Here is a 6,000-nt window from a genome sequence, read left to right as displayed (position 1 = left end):
ACGGAATAAAATGATTCTCCAATTTGCTGTTTTTTACTTAAATTAGCTTATCCTTTAGGTTATGAGCCCAAGCCCCGCATTCTCTGCCCAAGACTCCGACTACGCCTTCGCCATGGAAACCTCCACGCCAAGCCGCATCAACAAGTTCGACGGAACCAGCTTCCACGCATGGATGTTCAAGATGCAGATGGTGCTCGAGGAACGTGATCTGTGGGAGGTCGTTTGTGGAGACGTGAAGATAGAGCAATGCGTGACTCCATTGGACCAAGCGACGTTCAAGAGAAAGTCCCGCAAAGCAATGGTGATCATCTGCCTTGCGATGGAAGACTCGCAACTGCCGTTGGTTCGCTCGGCGAGTGGTGCATTTAATGCATGGTTAAAGTTGGAAGACCACTCTGAGAAGAAGAGTCTTGCGAACAAGCTCTGTCTTCGTCGTCGTTTCTTCACGACCATGATGGATGAAGGTGATGATGTGCTGGAGCACATTAACAAGCTCAAGGCTCTGGCGGAGCAACTCGACGCAGTGGGTGCTCCCGTCAGCGAGGACGACTTGGTGATCACGCTTCTGGGCGAGTCGTACCAATTCCTGATCACAGCGTTGGAATCCCGTTCCGACACGCTGACGTGAAAACTAGTGACGTCTCGGCTCCTACATGAAGACTTGAAGCGCAAGGAACAAGGTGGCGGTGCTGAGGGAACTGCGCACGGCCAAGAGTTTATGACAAGCGATAATGGTAAGCGCAAGGGACGACAGGTGCAGAAGACTGCCTGTACTAGGGTGAACAAGCCAACATCGCCAAGTGACCAGGAGGTTTCAGTGCGAGAGGCAGAGGCGCAGCCACAAAAATCGCGCAAACTGAAACGAATCCGCATTCGCACAGGTGCACACAGCAAGACTCAAGTCGAGTCAACTTAACCGCCAATGAGGGAGCGACCCAAAAAATGACGAATTCCAAGAATCTCATCAGGAAATCAAAACAATCACGCCGGTAGACTCAGCCGCAGACCACGAACTACTTCAGCGCGGGACGCGACATTGTGACTCCATGCAAACGCTTTGTGGGGTCAAGAAGGGTATGCTTACCGATGTGTGGCACATAGCAAAGTTGTCACGCAACTTGTTTTCGATCGGTCGCTTCACCAAGGACGTTGGGGCCGTGACCTTCGAGAGCGAAGGGTGTTTCGCGGAAACGAAAGGCCTCAAGTGGAAGCTCGGCGCTCGTGAAGGCAAAGGACTGTTCAAGCTCTGCATGACACCAATGATGCATGAGGCCAATGTGGCAAAGCTCGAAGGATCGAAATGGGGACACCACGTCGTACCTCAGGCACCTTCGACACGGTCACATCGGCCTTGGCGGTCTAGATGCCATCATCAAGAAGAACTACGGTATTGGTGTGGACATGGCGTAGGCAAAACAGTGGGAGCTGTGCGACGGGTGCTCACTCGGCAAGCAAACACGAGTAAGCTACATGAGGTCGTCACCCAACCGCGCGAAGCAAGTGGTAGAGGTTGTCCACAGCGATGTGTGTGGTCCCATGCAGACATCAACATTTGGTGGAAAGCGCTATTTTGTCACCTTTATTGATGACAAGTCGCACTTCTGTGTGGTGTACTTGCTGCGAAAAAAGTATCCGCCAAATTCGCTGACTTCGTTGCGCTTGCGGAAACCCAAACGGGTAAGCGGGTGAAGTGACAAGGGTGAAGTGACAACGGCGGCGAATACATGTCGCACACGGGTGAAGTGACAACGGCGGCGAATACATGTCGCACGAAATGGCCAAATTCTGCTGCAAACGTGGGATCATACAGAAGTTCACACCGCCACACACGCCTCGGCTGAACGGAGTCGCCGAACGGATGAACCGGACGCTGGTGGAGTGTGCGCGCTGCATACTGGAACACGCCGGATTGTCAAAGAGGTATTGGGGCGAAGCGGTGATGACTGCTACGTTTCTCCGCAATCGGTGTCCGACGCGCGCGATCAGCCACGACAAATCGCCGCACCAAGTTTGGACAGGAAAGAAATCATTGCTGGCGAACCTGAAAGTGTTTGGATGCCACACATATGTGCATGTGCCGAAGGAAAATCGCACCAAGTTTGACGCTCGGTCGGTGCGTTGCCGTTTTGTCGAGTACTCAGAGCACGAGAAAGCGTATCGGTTAGAAGAATTGAAGATCGCTCGTGTGCTGGTGAGCCGTGACGCGCAGTTTATGGAGACGTCTTCGACAGTGGGAGACGGAACTACTCTCAGAAAGAGGTCGTCATCCAAGATGAAGTTGTGCCGAATCAAGAATCGTCGCAATCGGACGAACAAGCAAATGATGAAGAAGAAACTGCGCGGGAGGAAGACCTCGAATCCGGCAGCAAGCGACACAACGGACGCAGTCATTGGAGCAAGCAGTGAAGGTTCCAAGTGCCAAGCGGTCTGCGTCGCACAGGCGACACATAGGTCTCGACGAGATGTCAGCGGCAGCGCAAGAAACACAAGTTTTGAGGCTGCCTACGTTGTGGATTTAGTGGATAAAATGCCAAATACGTTCAAGTCGGCGATGGAATCCAGCGACGCAGTCAAATGGAAGGAGGCGTGTGACTCGGAGTATGAGTCGCTGCGCAAGAACGACACATGAGATGTTCTGCCACTACCGAAGGGTCGGAAGGCGATCGGCTGCAGATGGGTGTCGTGAAGGAAATTCAAAATGGAGAAGTGGAGCGTTTCAAGGCGCGAATGGTGGCGAAGGGATTTTCTCAGAAATACGGCACCGACTATGAAGAAACGTTTGCACCGGTGGCCAAGTTCACATCGATCCGGACAGTGCTCAGTATGGCTGCCAAGCACAGTCTCAAACTACATCTGATGGATGTTAAGACAGCGTTCCTGAACGGATTTCTCGACGAAGACATCTACATGGTGCAGCCGGATGGGTATGTCGACGAAGATCATCCGAACTATGAATGCAAGCTGAAGCGGTCGCTCTATGCAGTCGCCGCGAATGTGGAACCACACCATCGACGTTTTCATGCTAGAAATGGGGTTCAAGAAGTGCGAGTCGGATCACTGCGTCTACCTCAAGAGAAATGACCATGAGATGATATTCGTGGTGCTGTACGTGTACGACCTCATCCTGGCAAGCAGTAACGACGAGTTGTTGGAGTCGACCAAGCACGCGCTGAGTGAACGCTTTGAGATGAGGGACATGGGCGAGCTGAAATACTTTCTCGGGATGGAAATTAAGAACAACCGTGACGAAGGAAAAGTGACGGTGCGGCAGACCAAGTTTTTCAAGTCCATTTAAACAAGTTGCGGCATGCAAGACAGCAAGCCTATGAAGACGCCGCAAGATCCAGGACTCAAGTTGACGAAGAGCATGTGCGAGGGCAGCTGCAATCACGAAGACACAATGAAGAATGTGCCGTACCGGAGTGCCGTCGGCAGCATCATGTACCTGATGGTGGCGACGCGGCCAGACCTCGCTGCTGCAGTGCGAGTACTGAGCCAGTTTGCCGCCGACCCGTGCCCGACACACTGGCAAGCTCTCAAGCGTGTTATGCGGTACCTCCAAGCTACATCGACTCAAGGACTCGAGTACTCGCGGCAAGATGTCTGTTGTGTGTGCGGCTACTCAGACGCAGACTGGGCCGGAGACATCGAGTCAAGAAGGAGCACAAGTGGCTACGCATTCATGATGAGCGGCGGGTGTATCAGCTGGAGAAGCAAGAAGCAGCGCACGGTGGCACTATCCTCAACGGAAGCCAAGTACATGGTGGTATCGGAAGCAACCCAAGAGGCTTTATGGCTCAAGGTGTTCTTGTGTGAGCTCGGCGAGATTGCAAGCGACGATGCAATCAAGATCTACGAAGATAATCAAGGCTCTATTGCGCTGGATAAGAATCCAGAATTTCACAAGCGTACCAAGCATATTGATATTCGCTACCACTTCGTGCGCGAGAAGGTAGAAGAAGGCGAAGTGGTCCTACAGTATGTTTCGACAACATACATGCTAGCAGAGATCATTGCCAAAGCCATTACAGCTGTGCAGTTCGAAAACCTCCGAAACAGGCTAGGAATACGAGCACCCAGCGGTGTCGAGTCGAGTGGGAGTGTTGGCAAGGAAGCGGCTCGACCTGACCAAGAGACTACCAGTATGTACCAGTATATACCGGTAACGACGTCATAGGGATGACGTCAGTTGATGACGTCATAGGGATGACGTCAGTAGATGACGTCACAAGCTTCAAGAAGGTTCTATGAACTATGATTGGCTAGAAGTAATGATTGGCTTAGAGGTAGCAATAGGTTTGCGAACTAAAGACCTTAATATACTTACCTTGCATTTTGCACTCAACCACTCAAGCCTTTGACCTTTCCTTTGGCGATGACGGGTGATCAGTGTACAATGCGAAGGTCTGTTTCCCGAGGAGATGCGCTCGAAATTTGATGATAGTGTACCACATAGCCAATAATCCTTGTCGTGGACGAGGTAATTCTTCTCGGCGGGCTTCACTTGTCGTAACTGATAGCTCACGACCTGTTTATGACCGTCGTCTTCAAAGTGCATGAGTGTGCAGCCTATCGCGAAATTGCTGGCATCGCATACGACATGAAGTTCTTCGACTCTTCTGCCGAATTCAAGACTGAAGCCGAAGCCAGGCTCTTCTTCAAGGATTAAATGCTGGGGTCGTCACGACCACGTGACGTCTTTCTCAAGGAATGACGAAAGTGTTTGAATTTATCCAGCGTAATCTTTTGTGTACTTGTGTAGTGAGTTTGCTAAACCCAGCCATTGACGCAGTTTTTCAGGATTGGCTCGAACCCCTACTTTACTCACGAAGCAGCCGAGAATTTTCGGCGCGCAAAACACGCACTTTTTAGCTTTTTCTTTGTTGAGTATAGTAGTCGAAGTATCTCGACGCAAACACGTGGATTGATCGCAGCACGTGCGACACCATGGGATAATTTAAGTCTAACAAAAGCCATCGGTCATGTCGATGGCACTGTAAACGACACTCCCAGATATGCAATTACGTACCATGTCCTTTCTTAAGACCAGTGTCTGCGCTGCGATAGTGGCATCGTCCAGCCTAGTAAAAGCGTGGACGATGCGCCATGCGAAAGTTGCTTTCTTAAAGCAGAAGACTGGACTCGAATGAAGCGAGACACTCTGGCACACATGGCCTGCTTTAAGGCGTCTCTCGAAGAAATCGTCAATCGCCTTAACTTGATCACGCGGCAGCGGCGACTGCCTCATCATACAGTACTTAGAACCAGGGACGAGGTCAATCTCGTTTTGAGCTCAGCGATCAGAAAGGAGTTCAGCCGGAATCTTGTCAGGAAACACATCGCGTATTAGCAGTCGATTTTATAGGCCGGGTAACGTGATTCGCGTAAAGCGTTTGAAGATTGAGCCGCGAATCGCGTCTTTCGCACTGTCTTTGATTCAGCGCTCTTGGAACATAATGCGGATTCACCCGCTTCAAGCTAGAATGTGATGCCGGTGGCCTCTTCTGTAACTAAACACACTTGATCGATTAAACCTGACTTCAGGTCGCGCATGAAATCCTTCCAAGGCAGACCTGGAGGCCCTGTAATGGAGTAAGCAGTGCGAGGTGATTAAATATATTCGACGAATCGACGACGTCGTGGGCTTTCTTTCACAAAATCTAACACGTGGACTGACGCCAAGTCAGTCGGGATGAAGGGGTATCAGTCCCCTCCAGGTAAGGAAGGTCCTGACCATTAGCACCGGATAAATGTGACGAAATCATCGCTGGCGTGGCCGTCGTCGCATGATGTGGGAGCTCCTGCTCGACCACGATTCTCTTGAGTGGGATCCCCTGCTTGACAAGGTTTCTCTCTCTTAAGGAGACCCCAGCCCGACCACTTTTTTAGGAGCCTCTTCTCGACCACGTTGTTCACGAGAAAGAGCTTTCGCTCGACCACAATGATTTCCTTGCGAGCCCCTGCTCGACCACATTATTGTGAATTGGGAGACTCTGCTGG

The sequence above is a fragment of the Bremia lactucae genome, linkage group LG11 (genome assembly GCF_004359215.1).
Source record: "Bremia lactucae strain SF5 linkage group LG11, whole genome shotgun sequence".
NCBI lineage: Eukaryota > Oomycota > Peronosporomycetes > Peronosporales > Peronosporaceae > Bremia > Bremia lactucae.
The sequence above is the reverse complement of the archived record's forward strand: the minus strand, read 5'-3'. Positions refer to the sequence as shown.